The sequence below is a fragment of the Chiloscyllium punctatum genome, chromosome 7, assembly GCF_047496795.1.
Source record: "Chiloscyllium punctatum isolate Juve2018m chromosome 7, sChiPun1.3, whole genome shotgun sequence".
In the NCBI taxonomy this organism is placed as follows: domain Eukaryota; kingdom Metazoa; phylum Chordata; class Chondrichthyes; order Orectolobiformes; family Hemiscylliidae; genus Chiloscyllium; species Chiloscyllium punctatum.
The window spans coordinates 52,093,627-52,111,455 of NC_092745.1; positions in this window are offsets into that span (position 1 = coordinate 52,093,627).

Consider the following 17,829-nt stretch of genomic DNA (forward strand, 5'->3'; position numbering starts at 1 on the left):
GTCTTCCCTTGTTCAACCTTACACCCCCAAACCTTTCACACTGCCAGCGCTAGGTGCCCTTGGCGCTGCCTCCCTCCGCCCACCGACCTTCCCACCTTAACCCCCCCCCCCCACTACTACAGTCAAATAATCGGTGACTGCAATGGTCTGTATTGCCCTGAAGCTGCAGCAGTGCAGAGTCATGTGACCGGTTGGTTGCCTCCATGATAGTTTGGCAGTTCCGACAGTGGGCCAGACCCAGCTCCCTCAGGGTCATCTGGAGAGGCCTAGACCCACCCTCACTCCTTAGGCCCAGATCATCGGGATCAAAGGCATAGCAAAGGGAGGGGGGGAACCTGATAAGCATAGGACACTCCAGAGGCAGTACCTCCACCAGGGTGGTGGATCAAGACCTTGAAAGAAAGCCCTACAATTATTGAACTAAATTGATTAATGGTCCCCATTATCAGCTTTTCTTCCTCCTAGGCTTACCATTACCCAACTTTTTGTCTGCATAGCTATCTTTCTGTCTCTCTGATCTCTATCTTCTCTTATTAGATTAGATTAGACTTACAGTGTGGAAACAGGCCCTTCGGCCCAACAAGTCCACACCGACCCGCCGAAGTGCAGCCCACCCATTCCCCTACATTTACCCCTTACCTAACACTACGGGCAATTTCCCATGGCCAATTCACCTGACCCTGCACATCTTTTGGACTGTGGGAGGAAACCGGAGCACCCGGAGGAAACCCACGCAGACACGGGGAGAACGTGCAAACTCCACACAGTCAGTCGCCTGAGGTGGGAATTGAACCCGGGTGTCTGACGCTGTGAGGCAGCAGTGTTAACCACTGTGCCACTGTGCCGTATTATTGTTTAGTACTATTGTTTAGTACTAACTGCCTTCTCCACCCGGTTTTTAATATATAGACCAACCTTCCTCCAGCTACAATCAGTTCTGAAGAATAACCATTTTATACCTGAGACTTCTGCAGATCGAAACATTTTAAAAAGTGAGCCAACTACTGACTTACAATGGCCACAGGGATCGCCTGACCCACACAGGTTGGCCAAGTGTAATGCTGCAGAAAAGGTAGTCTGAGCGAAGAGTAACATTAGCCTCCCCTCAAAGACAATGAACTCAGTCAGTGCCAGGAAGCAAGACAAGGCCCTCCTCTGTGTGACAGAAACCATGATGAGAATCTTGCAATATTTGTGATGAAACTTTCCCTACCATTATCAAGCCTGAACCAGCATTCTCAGCAGTTTTGTAAGACACAAACAGCTTCTATTTTGAAGTATTCTCTTTTTTGGCGGAAGAGAAGAGGTGAAATTAAGAATGCAGAATTGAACAGATCAATTTCTAGGCACTATCTTTCTTCGACAGAACTCCCTAGAAAGTGAGCCAAGAACTTTAAAGATAACTGCAATAATTGCTACTTCTGACAGTCCAAGAAATCAGCTAACCAATTGTGGTCTTAGGTTAAAACCTCAAAAACAGCCAAATGACTCTTAAAATTAAACACATGTTTGTTTTCCTGTATACTCTGCCTCTTTTCAGCTTTCTCATTTCATAGAATCCCGACAGTGTGGAAACAAGCCCTTCGGCCCAACAAGTCCACACCAACCATTTGAAGCATAACCCACCCAGACCCATTCCCCCCTACCGTTATCCCACATTTACTCCTGACTAATGCACCTAGCCTACACATCCCTGAGCACTATGGGCAATTTAGCATGGCCAATTCACCTAACCTGCACATCTTTGGACTGTGGGTGGAAATCAGAGCACCCAGAGGAAACCCACACAGACACAGGGAGAACGTGCAAACTCCACACAGTCAGCTGAGTTTGGAATTGAATCCAGTTCCTGGGCACTGTGAATTGGCAGTGCTAACCACTGAGCCACCATGCCATTTGTTTGTGTGCGTTTAGGCCCAAGTGATTACACAAAGTCCAAATACTTGATGTTGCATCTCATTAATTTTCTCAGGGTTAGTAAATAAGAACGTTTCTTTATTTTTTAACTCAAGGAAACCTTGCGATTGGTTCCTTATTGTTGTTTGCAATTTTCTAAAAAAAGTTGATTTACACTTTAATTGGAGAAACCTATAGCCTCTTGCTGAAAAGAACTGAAACCTCTGTTTGTGAAAAGAGGGGAGACAGTTCGTTCCTTCTGACCTGATTCTTTTATCTCTGCAACCAAATCAAGGAAGAGGACAAGTGATACATTTCCTTCAAAATTTTAAAACCAAACCTAGCAAGGATGAAGAAAACGTTCTACTCAGAGCAACACTTGAAAGGTAAACATTAACACTGGGCGAAGATCCAGGTCTGTTTAAAAAAAATATTCATTCAGGGATTGAGGGCATCGTTGGTTAGGCCAGCATTTATTTGACACACCAGAGGGCAGTTAAGAGTCAACCACATTGCTTTGGGTCTGGAGTTACATGTAGGCCAGACCAGATAAGGATGGCAGTTTCCTTCCCTAAAGGACGTTAGTGAACCAGATGGGCTTTTCCCCAACACTTGATAATTGTTTCATGGTCATCATTAGACTCTTTCAGATTAGATTCCCTACAGCATGGAAACAGGCCCTTAGGCCCAACAAGTCCACATCGAGCCTCAGAAGAGCAACCCACCCAGACCCATTCCACTACATTTACCCCTGATTAATCTAGGCTGAAAATGTGTTGCTGGAAAAGCGCAGCAGGTCAGGCAGCATCCAAGGAACAGGAGAATCGACGTTTCGGGCATAAGCCCTTCTTCAGGCTTATGCCCGAAACGTCGATTCTCCTGCTCCTTGGATGCTGCCTGACCTGCTGCGCTTTTCCAGCAACACATTTTCAGCTCTGATCTCCAGCATCTGCAGTCCTCACTTTCTCCCCTGATTAATCTACCTCATACTACCTGCAATTTAGCATGGCCAATTCACCTAACCTGTACATCTTTGGACTGTGAGAGGAAACTGGAGCACCCAGACAAAACACACTCAGACACAGGGAGAATGTGCAAACTCCACACAGACAGTTGCCTGAGGCAGGAATTAAACCTGGGTCTTTGGCACTGTGAGGCACCACTGAGCCACCCTACCGCCCCTGTTAATTCAAGATTTCTATTAAATTATAATTCCACAATCTGCCATGCCAGGGTTCAAACCTGGGACCCCAGAACATTACCCGTGTCTCTGAGTTAACAGTCCAGATAATAACCACGAGACCATCATCTCCCTTGTCATCTTTTGGTCACAGAACATGAAGAGGTAAAGTGTTGACAGCAGAGTGTTCATGCCTCCCTGAGTTACTGACACCAAAGGTCAGCATTTAGAATGGGGGTATCAATCTCGTGATAGTACCTCCAGGATTGATAATCTTCCAGGAATTGAAGGTTCATTTTCTGATCACTGTCACATGAGGTTTGGAAGAAAATCTCCTAAATTTTGGGTGATGCATTAAAGCCATGTTTTGTTTAAAGTTTATTTTCCTTCACCTCCGTTATTTATTAGTTCAAGAAACCAAAATTGGAGATAAAGGGAATGAAATAGGCTGATTGACTGATGGTCAAGATCTATGCAATCAGCTCTGTGAAGGCAGTGCTTCGCATGGGTGAGCAATGGCGGGTGACTAATGGGAAGCATGTGGGGTGGAGAGGGCGGCAGTAGGCGGGCACATGATGGAAACCTCAGGGTGATATCCAATCAGAGGTAGCAATGCTGAGTACATCCAGTTTCTGGGGCAGAGACTGTAGGGCCTAAACTCTGCCTGCGGGACCTGAACATAGAGTCAGGGCTGGCATCCCAGCACCTTATTGAGGAGAGGCTGCACTCTTTAGAGAAGCCATTTTTCAGATGAGACACTATAACTGAGGCTGCACCTACGTCTCCAACAGCTGGATGCAAATAACACAATATCAAAGAAGGATACGAGTCAAAAACAGAAAGTGCTGGAAAAGCTCAGCAGGTCTGGCAACACCTGTGGAGAGAAATCAGAATTAACATTACGGATCCAATGACCCTTCTTCAGAACTGATGGGTAGTTAGGGAAAAGAATCGAAGCGTGTGGTGCTGGAAAAGCACAGCCAGTCATACTCTCCTGCTCCTCAGACTTTCCTGCTCCTCGGATGCTGCCTGACCGGGTGCGCTTTTCCAGCACCGTATTCTTCAACTCTGAGCTCCAGCATCTGCAGTCCTCATTTTCTCCTGGTAGTCAGGAAAACGTTTGTGCAAAAGATAGGGGGCAGTGGGGAAGGGTTAAGGAGTAAATGATAGAGGGATGGGGGTTGAGCCAAAAAGAGAAAGAAGAGCAGTTGGACAGACAAAGGGGTGGATAAAGGTCAGCCTAGGAAAATGAATAGCTGCTAATGGGGACTCTTAATGGCTAACAATGGTTTGAGCGCAATAGCAGACCAGCAGATAAAGCCTGGTGTGTACGGGTTCGAGAAAGTACGGGGAAGGCACTCAAGCACAAAAATTGTTGAACGCAATATTGAACCAGAAGGCTGTAGAGTTCCCAAGTGGAAAATGAGGTGCTGTTCTTCCAGCTTGCACTGAGCTTTGTTGGAGCACTGCAGCAAGCCTGAGACAGAGACATTGGCCAAGGAATAGGGCGGTGTATTGAAGTGGCAGGCAGCTGAAAGGTTGGGGGCAATTTTGCAGGCAGTTCGTAGCGGTCACCCAGTCTATGCTACACTTCCCCAAAGTAGAGGACACCACATTGTGAGCAGCAAAGGTAGTACACTAGATTGTGAGGGATGCAAGTAAAACGCTGCCTCATTCGGAAGGTATGTTTGGAACCTTGGATACTGAAGAGGGAGGATGTAAATGGACAGCTGTTACACTTTCTGCAGTTGCAGGGGAATGTGTCATGAGGCTGTGGGGGTGGGGTTTGGGTGTCCTAGAAGGAACAGTCCTTATGGAAGGCAGACAAACGAGGGAAGGGGAATATGTGTCTGATGGTGGCAGAAATGGCATCTGATAATCCTCTGGATGTGGATGCTGCTGGGATGGGAGGTGAGGACAAGGGGGATCCTATCACTGCTGTGGGAGAGAAGAGAGTAGGTGAGGGCTAAAATGCAGGAGATAGGTCAGACCTAGCTGCCAACACTGGTACTGGGGAATCCTCGGTTGAGGAAGAAGGGGGACATTACGGAGGTTTCCTTGTCGAAGGTGGCATCATTGGAACAGATGTGACAGAGACAGAGGAACTGAGAGATTAGAATAGAATCTTTACAGGAAATGAGGTGTATGGATGTATAGTTTGTAGTGTACAAAGTTAAAAATCACACAACACCAGGTTTTTGTCCAACAGGTTTAATTGGAAGCACTAGCTTTCGGAGCGACACTCCTTCATCAGGTGGTTGTGGAAAAACCATCTTGTGGAAAAACCATCAGGTGAAGGAGCAGCGCTCTGAAAGCTGGTGCTTCCAATTAAACCTGTTGGACCATAACCTGGAGTTGTGTGATTTCTAAGAGATGTCAATGAAGGAAAGGGAGATGTCAGAGATAGACCAGATGAAGGTGAGAGAAGGGTTGAAATTGCAAGCGACATTGATTAACTTTTCCAAATCTGGATGAGAGAGGGAAGCAGCATTAGGAAGGATCACTGGACCCAAAACGTTAGCTGATTTCTCTCCACAGATGCTGCCAGACCTGCTGAGCTTCTTCAATGACTTCTGTTTTTATTTCTGATTTCCAGCATCCGCAATTCTTTGGGATATTTTTTTAAAGAATAGTCAAGTTCTCCCCTTGTCTAGGCCAAATTAGCTTCTTTATGAAAAATATTTACCAATAGATTTTCTGGATTTTTGTTTAATCTTATTGCTGCTTGTACTTTGTATGATTTGGCTGTCAGCTTCACTTCAAAAGTATTTTTAATTGGCTCCAGATGAATACCTTAAAAAGGATGATATCAATGCAAGTTTTGTAAGTCTTAAGCAGAGAGTCATACCACCCTCGAAGGTCCTTAACCTATACTCTAGGTATCAACAACACAAAACAAACTTTGGATACAATTGCCACTTTCCATGGTAACTCTTTATTACCTCCCTAAACAATATCCTGTATTCATAAAACCGATTGATTGTCATGATCCCATGTACAAGTTCTTGTTACTAGATGATCACTGCGTCAATAATAGAACACAGAACAGTACAGCACAGTTCAGGCCCTTCGGCCCACAATGTTGTGCTGGCCTTTTATTCTATTCTAAGATCAGACTAATCTATATGCCCTTCATTTTACTATCAACCATGTGACTATCCAAGAGTTGCTTAAATGTCCCCAATGTATCTGACTCTACTACCACCGCTGGCAGTGCATTCCATGCACCCACCATTCTCTGAGTAAAAAAACCTACCTCAGATATCAACCCTAAATCTTTCTCCAATTACCTTAAGATTATGCCCCCTCATAATAGACACTTCTGCCATCGGAACAAGTCTCTAGCTATCCACTTTATCCAAGCCTCTCAACATCTTGTACACTTCTTATCCTTCTTCGCTCCAATGAGAAAAGCCCAAACTCCCTCAACCTTTCTTCTTAAGACATGCCCTCCAGTTCAGGCAACACCCTGCTAAATCTGCTCTGCATCTTCTCTAAAGCTTCCACATTTTTTCGATAATGATGTGACCAGAACTGAACACAATATTGCAAGTATAGTCAAACCAGGGCTTTATAAAGCTGCAGCATAATTTCACGGCTGTTAAATTCAATCCCCCTGCTAATGAAAGCCAACACACCATATGTCTTCTTAACAACCCTATCAACCTGGGTGGCAACTTTGAGGAATCAATGGATATGGACTCCTGGATCCTTCCATTCCTCCAGACTGTCAAGAATCCTGTCTTGTATTCTGCATTCAAATTTGATCTTCCAAAGTGAATGACTTCACACTTTTCCAGGTTGAACTCGGCCATTTTTAAGAGGTAAAAACAATGACTGCAGATGCTGGAAAGCAAATACTGGATTAGTGGTGCTGGAAGAGCACAGCAGTTCAGGCAGCATCCAACGAGCAGCGAAATCGACGTTTCGGGCAAAAGCCCTTCATCAGGAATAAAAGGCAGTGAGCCTGAAGCATGGAGAGATAAGCTAGAGGAGGGTGGGGGTGGGGAGAGAGTAGCATAGAGTACAATGGGTGGGTGAGGGAGGAGATGAAGGTGATAGGTCAAGGAGGAGAGGGTGGAGTGGATAGGTGGAAAAGGAGATAGGCAGGTCAGACAAGTCCGGACAAGTCATGGGGACAGTGCTGAGCTGGAAGTTTGAAACTAGGATGAGGTGGGGGAAGGGGAAATGAGGAAACTGTTGAAGTCCACATTGATGCCCTGGGGTTGAAGTGTTCCGAGCTGGAAGATGAGGCATTCTTCCTCCAGGCGTCTGGTGGTGAGGGAGCGGCGGTGAAGGAGGCCCAGGACCTCCATGTCCTCGGCAGAATGGGAGGGGGAGTTGAAATGTTGGGCCACGGGGCGGTGTGGTTGATTGGTACGGGTGTCCCGGAGATGTTCCCTAAAGTACTCTGCTAGGAGGCGCCCAGTCTCCCCAATGTAGAGGAGACCACATCGGGAGCAACGGATACAATAAATGATATTAGTGGATGTACAGGTAAAACTTTGATGGATGTGGAAGGCTCCTTTAGGGCCTTGGATAGAGGTGAGGGAGGAGGTGTGGGCACAGGTTTTACAGTTCCTGCGGTGGCAGGGGAAAGTGCCTGAATGGGAGGGTGGGTCGTAGGGGGGGTGTGGACCTGACCAGGTAGTCACGGAGGGAATGGTCTTTGCGGAAGGCGAAAAGGGGTGGGAAGGGAAATATATCCCTGGTGGTGGGGTCTGTTTGGAGGTGGCAGAAATGTCTGCGGATGATTTGGTTTATGCGAAGGTTTGTAGGGTGGAAGGTGAGCACCAGGGGCGTTCTGTCCTTGTTACAGTTGGAGGGGATGGGGTCTGAGGGCGGAGGAGCGGGATGTGGACGAGATGCGTTGGAGGGCATCTTTAACCACGTGGGAAGGGAATTTGCGGTCTCTAAAGAAGGAGGCCATCTGGTGTGTCCTATGGTGGAACTGGTCCTCCTGGGAGCAGATACGGCGGAGGCGGAGAAATTGGGAATACGGGATGGCATTTTTGCAAGAGATAGGGTGGGAAGAGGTGTAATCCAGGTAACTGCTGTGCTCTTCCAGCACCATTAATCCAGTATCTGCCATTTTTAAGCCCAGTTCTGCATCCTGTCAATGCCCCGTTGCAATCTATAACAGCCTTTCACACTATCCACAACTCCACCAACCTTTGTGTCATCAGCAAACTTACTAACCTACCCTTCCACTTGCTCATCCAAGTCATTCATAAAAACCACAAACAGCAGAGGCCCCAAAACCAATTCCTGCAGAACACCACTGGTCACCGAGCTTAAGGTTGAATACTTTCCATCTACCACCACACTCTGGTCTTCTATGGGCCAGTCAATTCAACATCCAGACAGACAGGTTTCCCTTTATCCTATGCCTCTTTACTTTCTGAATGAGCCTACCATGTGGAACCTTATCAAACTCCTTGCTAATCTCTGTGTATACCATATCCACTGCTCTATCTTCAACAACATGTTTTGTCACATCCTCAAAGAATTCAGTAAGGTTTGTGAGGCATGACCTGCCCCTCACAAAGCCACGCTGACTATCTCTAATCAAACTATAGTTTTACACTTGAACTACCCACCTGTGTCTCCATGACTGGATACATCACTGTTCCTGGTTGCAGCAATGATGTCTGTGAGAGCTACCACTTTGGATCCCTTTTGAGTGTCATCACTTGGCCTATAACGTATTGGGTCAAACTGGGTCATTCAATCAGGTGATCAATCTCACCCTGGTTATGCAAGAGCACTTTCATGTGGCCATTTCCTGCTCTCAGTAGAAGGCTGTCTCCAAGCATGGGTATGGTTCCTGTTCCATGGTGGAGTGAGCAGAAGCCATTCACATGCCCCCATGTGGCCCCCATATGGCCCCCATGTGGCTGGCACTCAGTGACATGCCCTGTCAGTATAGCCATGGTTTAGTTCAACTTTGTCCCTGTTTCTCTCAGCAATGGCTCTGAGGTCAGAATCTTTCTTCGTTTGTAATTCCAGCTTCCCACCATCTGGTTTTGGGATTCTGATCCATTTCACAAGTGGTTACATTTTGACGTAAGTAGAGATGCAAGTCATATTTTAAATAGCACAAAGAAAGGCCAACAGATGGTAATACATGAAGATATCGAAAAAGCCTTTAGAATAAAAATCTTATGACAAACGCTGGAAGAATCATAATGCCTTACAGAATCAGCTGTTGACTTTACTTACAGACATTCCAGCACTTGTAAATCTGACCCGTTCACCTTATCCCAATCCTTCTGGAGCACTGTCACTCACTGTTCCATTCTCCTGTACCTGTGTTGACATTATAGAACAGATATGTGACAATAAATGACTTTGTGACATTCAGCTCATGGGATATAATTTATACCCAAGGATGTAGTTCATGACCAAAACCAATGTCTCACCAATGGCTATAGTTTCCAGTGTCTGTTATCTCTACCTTAATTTCCCAGCTCATTTGTTGGAGGCTATAACAATCATTAATCAAGATGTAACAAGATGTTCAAGCAATGGGGCTAAGCCATGCCTAAAATAAGCAACGCTCTCATGTAGCCAGCCTTTCAAGTTATCCCATACCAGAACATTCACTGAACCATAAGCACAAACATTCGATAATACCTATGCACCCAGTCAAACAGGTTAGCTAGAGTGAAACAGAGCATGAGCTAGAGGTAGAGGCTGAAAAGGCTGAGACTTCTTTCACTGGAATGCAGGAGGTTGAGGGCTGACCTTATGGAGGTTTATAAAATCATGGGGGTTATAAATAAAGTGTCTCTTTACTGGGGTGGAGGATTCATGCCGAGGGAGCATATTTTTAAGGTAAGAGGAGAAAATTTTTTTAAATTATATAGTGGTAATTGTATTACACAAAGGAGTAGTTCTTGTGTGAAATGAACTTCCCAGAGAAAGTGGTGGATGTGGGGACAGTTACAAAGTTTAAAAGAGATTTGGCTAAGTACATGAATAAAAAATGTTTGGAACAATATGAGCCAGAAGCAGGCAGGTGGGCCTAGTTTAGTTTGGCATTATGATCAGCATGGACTGATTGGATCGAAGGGCCTGTTGCCATGCTGTGTGGCTGTATCCCATTTGGAACAGGACAGATCAAATCCCCATTTCAGGATTCCCATTGAACGGTTGTGTTACAACATTCCTTCTTTCCTTTCGATGTGACACAAGTATGAAACAGGGTCACCGTGATTGTGAAAGTGGATCCTTCTTGATCCCTAGTGAACCCGCAGATTGGGTCAGCATTTTCAGTTATAAGGCATTAATCTCTCTAAGTACACCTGGACAAATGAGGGGCTACCACATTAACCTGTCAGATTGTGCCACATGTTTAGAGTGTTGCAAAGAATGTGATGCATGATTTTGACATTTTACCCAATGGTTTCAATTCTAAAAACAGCATACGTCTCCTTTCTTTCCAATGGAACCAATTCTATTCTGTTCACGCTACTGTTCCCTAAATGGCAATCCTATTTCAGAAATATATCTGCATGTGTTCCTAATATTGCAGATAATGGTTTAAATTGGCAACTGGGCATAAGTCTAAGAAGTCTGTCAGTAACCTGGGAGGGCAATCTCCCTTCCATAATCCTTTGAAGGTTTGCATGGACCTGTGCTGCTAATCGGGAACCATATATTGTATGAATGTAATTCCCATCAGCCTCCACAGAGACATGTTTACTTTCACCTTGAATTTCATTCACATGATGGGCATGTCTTTCCAATCCTGAGCTGAAAGTGTGTTGCTGGAAAAGCGCAGCAGGTCAGGCAGCATCCAAGGAACAGGAGAATCGACGTTTCGGGCATCAGCCCTTCTTCAGGATTCCTGAAGAAGGGCTGATGCCCGAAACATCAATTCTCCTGTTCCTTGGATGCTGCCTGACCTACTGCGCTTTTCCAGTTACACATTTTCAGCTCTGATCTCCAGCATCTGCAGTCCTCACTTTCTCCTCGATGTCTTTCCAATACCTCTACTTAACTTGCAAATGGACAAACCGGTCTAATCATCCTCAGATTCACTCTGCTCCACATCACTCACTTCTTTTCATATTTTTCTTAACCTGTTTCGAGCTGATTTGAAGGGAGAAAGTGAGGGCTGCAGATACTGGAGAGTCAGAGTCGTGTGTGTGGTGCTGGAAAAGCACAGCAGGTCAGGCAACATCCGAGGAGCAGAAGAATCGATACTTTGGGCAAAAGACCTTCACCAGGAATCTCTCATTCCTGATGAAGGGCTTAAGCCCGAAACGTTGATGCTCCTGCTCCTCGGATACTGCCTAACCTGCTGTGCTTTTCCAGCACCAAACTCTCAACTCTAGCAGATTTGAGTAAAGTTGCTTCGTCCAAGCTACTTACAAGTGTTATCCTAGTATTAAAAGTCATTGCTGTGCATTAACTAAGCTGCGTACTATCTGCCGATGAGAGTGAGATTTTGTCTGATTCCCTGAGCTTTGGTTCAGAATTGTGCATTCATCCTCATCTATCACAATCCTGCTCTGAATTTTCTCAATATCCTTGATGCCACACTTGATTCTGAAATGCTTGTCTTTTATATTTACACTATCAGAGTAGCCTCATCTCAGCTAAATTAATTGTTATCATCATACACATCATGGCACTGTAATATTTTTGTGAGAATAGCAACTAACTTTTTCTTTGGTGTAGTGTCTGGTGAGGGCACCTGGTAGCCTTGGTGTTACTCTTGATCCTGTAAAGGGAGTGAATTTCCTTGTGGTCTTTAATGTTCCAATAGGGACATTTCCCAGAGCACAGATCTGAGGGGTCCATGTATCCTCCTTACTCTTGGGCAATACCATGTAATGTTTAGTGGATACACACTTATTATCCAAAATGACACCCCTTTCATAATTTCTAATCTCCATACCATCCTGATTGAAGTTGTGTTCGTCCCCAGTCTTCACCTCCTGCGTACGTATAGTCTCCTTCATTACGTTCTCTCTACAACTGAGGCCAACACAGTCTGACCTCCACATGAGACTCCAGCTGAGTAGAAGGTAGTGTATGAATTCCAGGGATGCCCTGAATGTGCACTGATCCACTTTCTTTTCTTTTCATAAACCCACCTGGATTATTTTCCCTCATCTTTTTTTGAATGAATCATAAACAATCAATAAACTTTCCCTCTTGAGTTCCCTAAACCGTTTGTGTGTTTCTGAAGACGGTTTTATTTTCCATAATTTTCACAAGCTTTCCAATGTAATGTTCCTTCACATGTCCTACCAACTTAGCCCACTTCACATTTGGATGCCCAAGGTACATCTTTGCCTCAATCCGAGGATTTTCAGTAAGTGCGGGATCTGCACCGTCCTTATCATCCTTATTATCTTGAAGCACTAGAGTCTTGTCTGGAAATATGTTGCCAGTCTTGAACTCCAGGATCGTTGTGTCTTTGTATTCTGTCAAACGTTAGTCACAGACAAGTTATAATTATATACAATTGAACTTAATAATCAATAAAGTTAGGATCTCTTGTGATTCCTTTTTGGTGTTCTCTGTTGTGAGGATGGTTTTATTATTTTTTATTGATTTGTGAGTTGTGTGCATTGTTGGCGGGCCAGCATTTATTGCCCGTCCCTAGTTGCCCTTGAGAAGGTGAAGGTGAGCTGCCTTCTTGAACTGCTGCAATCCACCTGCTGTGAGTTGACCCACAATGCCATTAGGGAAGGAATTCCAGAATTTTGACCCAGCAACAGTGAAGGAATGGCGATATATTTCCAAATCAGGATGCTGAGTGCCTTGGAAGGGAGCTTGAAGGTGGTGGTGTTCCCATGTATCTGCTGCTCTTGTCCTCCTAGATGGAAGTAGCCGTGGGTTTGGAAGATGCTGTCTGAGGATCTGCGATGAATTTCTGTAGATAGTAGTAGATAGTTCACACTTGTCCCTGGATGCCTCAATTTTAGTATTTCCAGCTACCAATGGGAAAAAGTCTTGAAATCAATGGTAGTGTCAAATACAGGAGCATTATCTCTGACTATTCCCTAATGTGAGATTACTACTCCAAGATTTCAGAATAGGTCCAATCCCGCATGATCCCACGTTATAAGAAAATCGTGTAATAGTGTCACCATTTATCATATGATAGAATCACAGGGTTGCAGACAGGCAACTTCACCAGATCTGTTAGGCTTCAGTACCATTCAGGTCAATTCATTTCTCTTGAAATACAGGATTTATTTCTGTAAAAGCTACTAAAACCACATGCATTCTTTATTTATTGTTTCTCTTAAATTTAAAAACACCTGCTCAGTATGTACTGCATTTCCTTCAACTGTTCTAATTTCTTGTGGTTGTTGGTTTTGGGACGTCTGTTACTAATTCACTAGTATGCTTACATCAGATTTCCTGATCTCAAGCAATCGTTTCCAGAAATAAGCCCAATTTATTTTAAACAGGCAAAGCCCACAAACCAACTGGTCATGAAAGTTCTTAAATTCTTAAAGTTGCAGGAAACTCTATTCGACTTGTAGAAAGAAAAAACATGTCAGATCCACTCCACTAGTGGCTGAAAGGGTTAATCCATTTGAACTTATCCGTCAATTGAAAAATCTTAAATTTCCCAAGATTCACAAAGGCAAGTTGTGGGTCTAGCTTCAATTGCTTTCGAAGAGGACATGGCAAAAGCCCTCAGATGGACTGGTGATGATGTTCTCTCACTTTCCTTTTCTGAAGGACAGAGCAAAGTTAGCCATGGGTTTGTGGCTGGCTTGAAGTGTTTTCGTCAAATCAAGAAAGTATCTGAAAATGTTCTTGTTTTGTTTCAAACTCTTGATATATGTCACCTTTCTCTCCAACTTTCCAAGATTTCAGAATAGGTCCCTTCCCGCGTGATCCCACATTATAAGAAAATTGTGTAAAAGCGTCGCCATTTAAACCAATGGACCGAAATCCTGTTATAGGTAACACAGGTAAGGAAAGTTCAAGTTCTACTAATAATGGCCTAAATTCTTCAATCACCAATTATAGCCAATTTGTGTTGAAGAAATGTGCATAATAGCAGAACCAACTGTAGTTCAACTTATTTTCTTCTGAACAAAGAAACACCTTTTCTAAAAAAAACTTTGAGTGAAATACTCTCACTAGTTATTTCATACTTTTACCATTCCAAACAAATTATGTTAAATTGCCTTAGGATAAACACAAGATAGAATTAGTCACAATCACATGAATCTCTTGGGTCCCAGAAGGAAATCTAGTCAAAGTGGTGAATAACATTTGGCTTTATTTAATTTGCCCTTTACTCCAGATCACAATTAATTTTGAGCTTTCAAATTTAAAATGTTGAAACTACTGCTATGAGATCACAATTTGATAGCACATAAAAATCCTCAATACCATTTTAAAAATCGGTTCATTCAACACACTGTAAGAAAAAGCAGCTGCTTTCAAAAAGAGCGATTCCAGTCCACATTTGCTTTCTTTAAACTTATGACATGCTTGGAATTAAAACTCTACACAAGACTAATCCCCACGTGAGAAAAAAAACCCTTATCCCAGCTTGAACTAAAAAGCAAACATTGCAAACAACACTTTGCCTGCAGTAAAATCACACACATTGTGTGCTGTCCTTGCTCCTTATAAGAGATGGAACAGTGGAACTTGTTGCATTTTATGGCAATTCTCTTTTTTATGTGCCAAAAAACATAGTAATGTGCTGTGTCCATGTTGACAGGTTCAACTCTTTGCAGGATTACGTGGACCTGTCTCTGCTGTATAGGCTTTTGATCTGCCCTATATTTTGTTGGCCCCACCCTCCACTCCTGGCACCTTCCCTTGCCACCACAGGAGGTGCAAAATCTGCACCCACACCTCCCCCCTCACCTCCGTCCAAGACTCCAAAGGATCCTTCCACATCCGACAGAGATTTACCTGTACTTCCAAACACCTCATCAACTGTGTCCGTGGCTCTCAATGAGGTCTCCTCCGCACTGGGAAGACAGGATGCCGACTAGTGGAACATTTCAGGGAACATCTCTTGGACACATGCACCAATCACCCCCACTGCCCTGTGGCTGAACACTTGAACTCCCTCTTCCACTCTGACAAGGACATGCAAGTCCTGGGCCTCCTTCACAGCCAAATCCGAGCCACCACATGCTTGCAGGAAGAATGCCTCATCTTCCACCTTGGGACCCTTCAACCACACAGGATCAATGTTGATTTCACCAGTTTCCTATTTCCTCACCCCCACCCTATCCCAGATTCAATCCTCTATCTCACCACCACCCCTCTTGAACTGTCGTAAGTGTCCATCTCCCTTCCCACCTATCTGCTCCACCCTCCTATCTGACCTATCAACATCACCCACCAGCTTCATCTACCGATCTCCTTCCCACCCCCTTCCCCCAGCCCCAACCCCCCCCCCCCCACCCCCCTTCCATTTATCTCCCAGCCTCCTTGGGCAACTCCCCATTACTGATGAAGAGCTTATGCCTGAAACATTGACTATCCTGCTGCTTGGACAGGCTGACCAGCTGTGTTTTACCAGCAACACACTTTTCAACTCTGGTCTCCAGCCTCTGCAGTCCTCACTTTCTCAAATACGGGCATAGAGTCATAGGGATGTACAGCACAGAATCAGACCCTTTGGTCCAATTTGTCCAACTCGATATGCCAACCCAATCCAGTCCAACCTGCCAGCACCTGGCCCATATCCCTCCAAACCCTTCCTATTCATGTACCTATCCAGATGACTTTTAAATGTTGCAATTGTACCAGCCTCCACCACTTCCTCTTGCAGCTCATTTCATACATGTACTACCTTCTGTGTGAAAAAGTTGCATCTTAGATCTCTTTTATATCTTTCCCCTCTCACCCTAAACCTATGCCCTCTACTTCTGGACTGCCCCACCCCAGGGAAAAGACTGTCTATTTACCCTATCCATGCCCCTCATGACTTCATAATCCTCTATAAGGTCACCCTTCAGCCTCTGACTCTCCAGGGAAAACAGCCCCAGCCTATTCAACTTCTCCCCATAATTCAACCTTGTAAATCTTTTCTGAACCCTTTCAGGTTTCACAACTTTTTTCCTATAGGAAGGAGACCAGAAATGCATGCAATATTCCAAAAGTGGTCTAACCAATCTCCTGTACAGCGCAACATGACCTCCCAACTCCTGTACTCAATACTCTGACCAATAAAGGAAAGCATGCCAAATGGCTTCTTCACTATTCATGTTTTATGGACAACATTAGAAATCACACAACACCAGATTATAGCCCAACAGGTTTATTTGGAAGTACAATTATTTAGAGTGCTGCTGCTTCATCAGGTAGCTCGTGGGGCAGGGTCGTAGGACACAGACTTTAAAGCAAAAGATCATAGTGTCATATAACTGATGCAATGTATTGAACAAACCTAGATTACTGTTAAGTTTTTCATCTTTTAGAATGTGTTGCAGGTTTCGATTCATTAATATGTAAATCCCAGAACTTCTTAACTTAAGGTTGTATTAAAAAAAGTGACATCTCAGCTCAGACAATGCATTAAAGGTGTGAGGTTACAGTCAGTCTGTATTCCAATCTTGAATTGGTCTGGTTCTATTTCCAGAGTACGAATTTATAAAGTGTCATATGGATTGACTACCTACAGATTGGATGCTTTTTGAACAAAATACAATTCTGCAAATGCAAATTCACCCCATAGATTTATATGTGTGTATGCATGCATGTGAGAGAGAGAGAGAGAGAGAGTGTGTATGAGAGAGAGAGAGAGAGAGAGAGAGAGGGGGACAGTGTGTGCGTGCCTGATAGATAGGGTGTGTGTGTGTAAGTATGTCAGAGTACGTGCCTGTGGGAAGGTACATTTTGTAAGTCAACCTCATTCCCCACGCTTGCTTTGCTATTCCTTTAAATTCTGACATCTGCAGTGGTTGCCAAACATCTGTATAAGACATTTAATTGCAGTCAGAGAGTGTGGTGCTGGAAATGTACGACTGGTCAGAGAGTATCCGAGGAACAGAAGAATCGACATTTCGGGCATAAGATCTTCATCAGGAATAGAGGTTGCACTTAGTTGCAACCCTGTGAAATCGTTATCCTGCATTCTCAGCATTAATTCACGAAATAAACTTGGGGTACGATTTCTACTTTATGTGTTAACCCTTTTTTGATTCCCTAAACAATTGCATGCTTTCAAAACACCAATTACTTAGTAAGATCCTACATACAAGAGCTCATTATCAGCAATATATTCTCTGCCCACTTTCTGGTAATCAGCTGTGCCACACTTCCTGGCTACAGCAATACCACCCTTGAGAGCTGTGACGTTATATTCCTTTCTAATCCTAGCCGCTTGGCCCATAGGATAATGCTTTTAATTGAGTTATCCAATTGGGTTCTAAATTTCACTCTGACTATGCAGGACCTCTCAGCAGATGATTACTTCCAGGTCCGTGCCAATAATGAATGTGGTTCCTGTACCTTGGGAGAGCAGGCTGAAGCCATTCACACATATGGTGGCTCAGTGGTTAGCACTGTTGCCTCATGGCACTAGGAACCTGGGTTCACTTCCAGCCTCGGGTGACCGTGGAGTTTGCACATTCTCCCTGTGCCTGTAGGGGTTTCCTCTGCGTGCTCTGGTTTCCTCCCACAGTCCAAAAGTGTGCAGGTCAGGTGAATTGACCATGCTAAAATTGCTCAAAGTGTTCAGGGGTGTGTAGATTAGGTGCATTAGTCAGGGGTAAATGTAGAGGAAGGGGCCTGGATGGGTT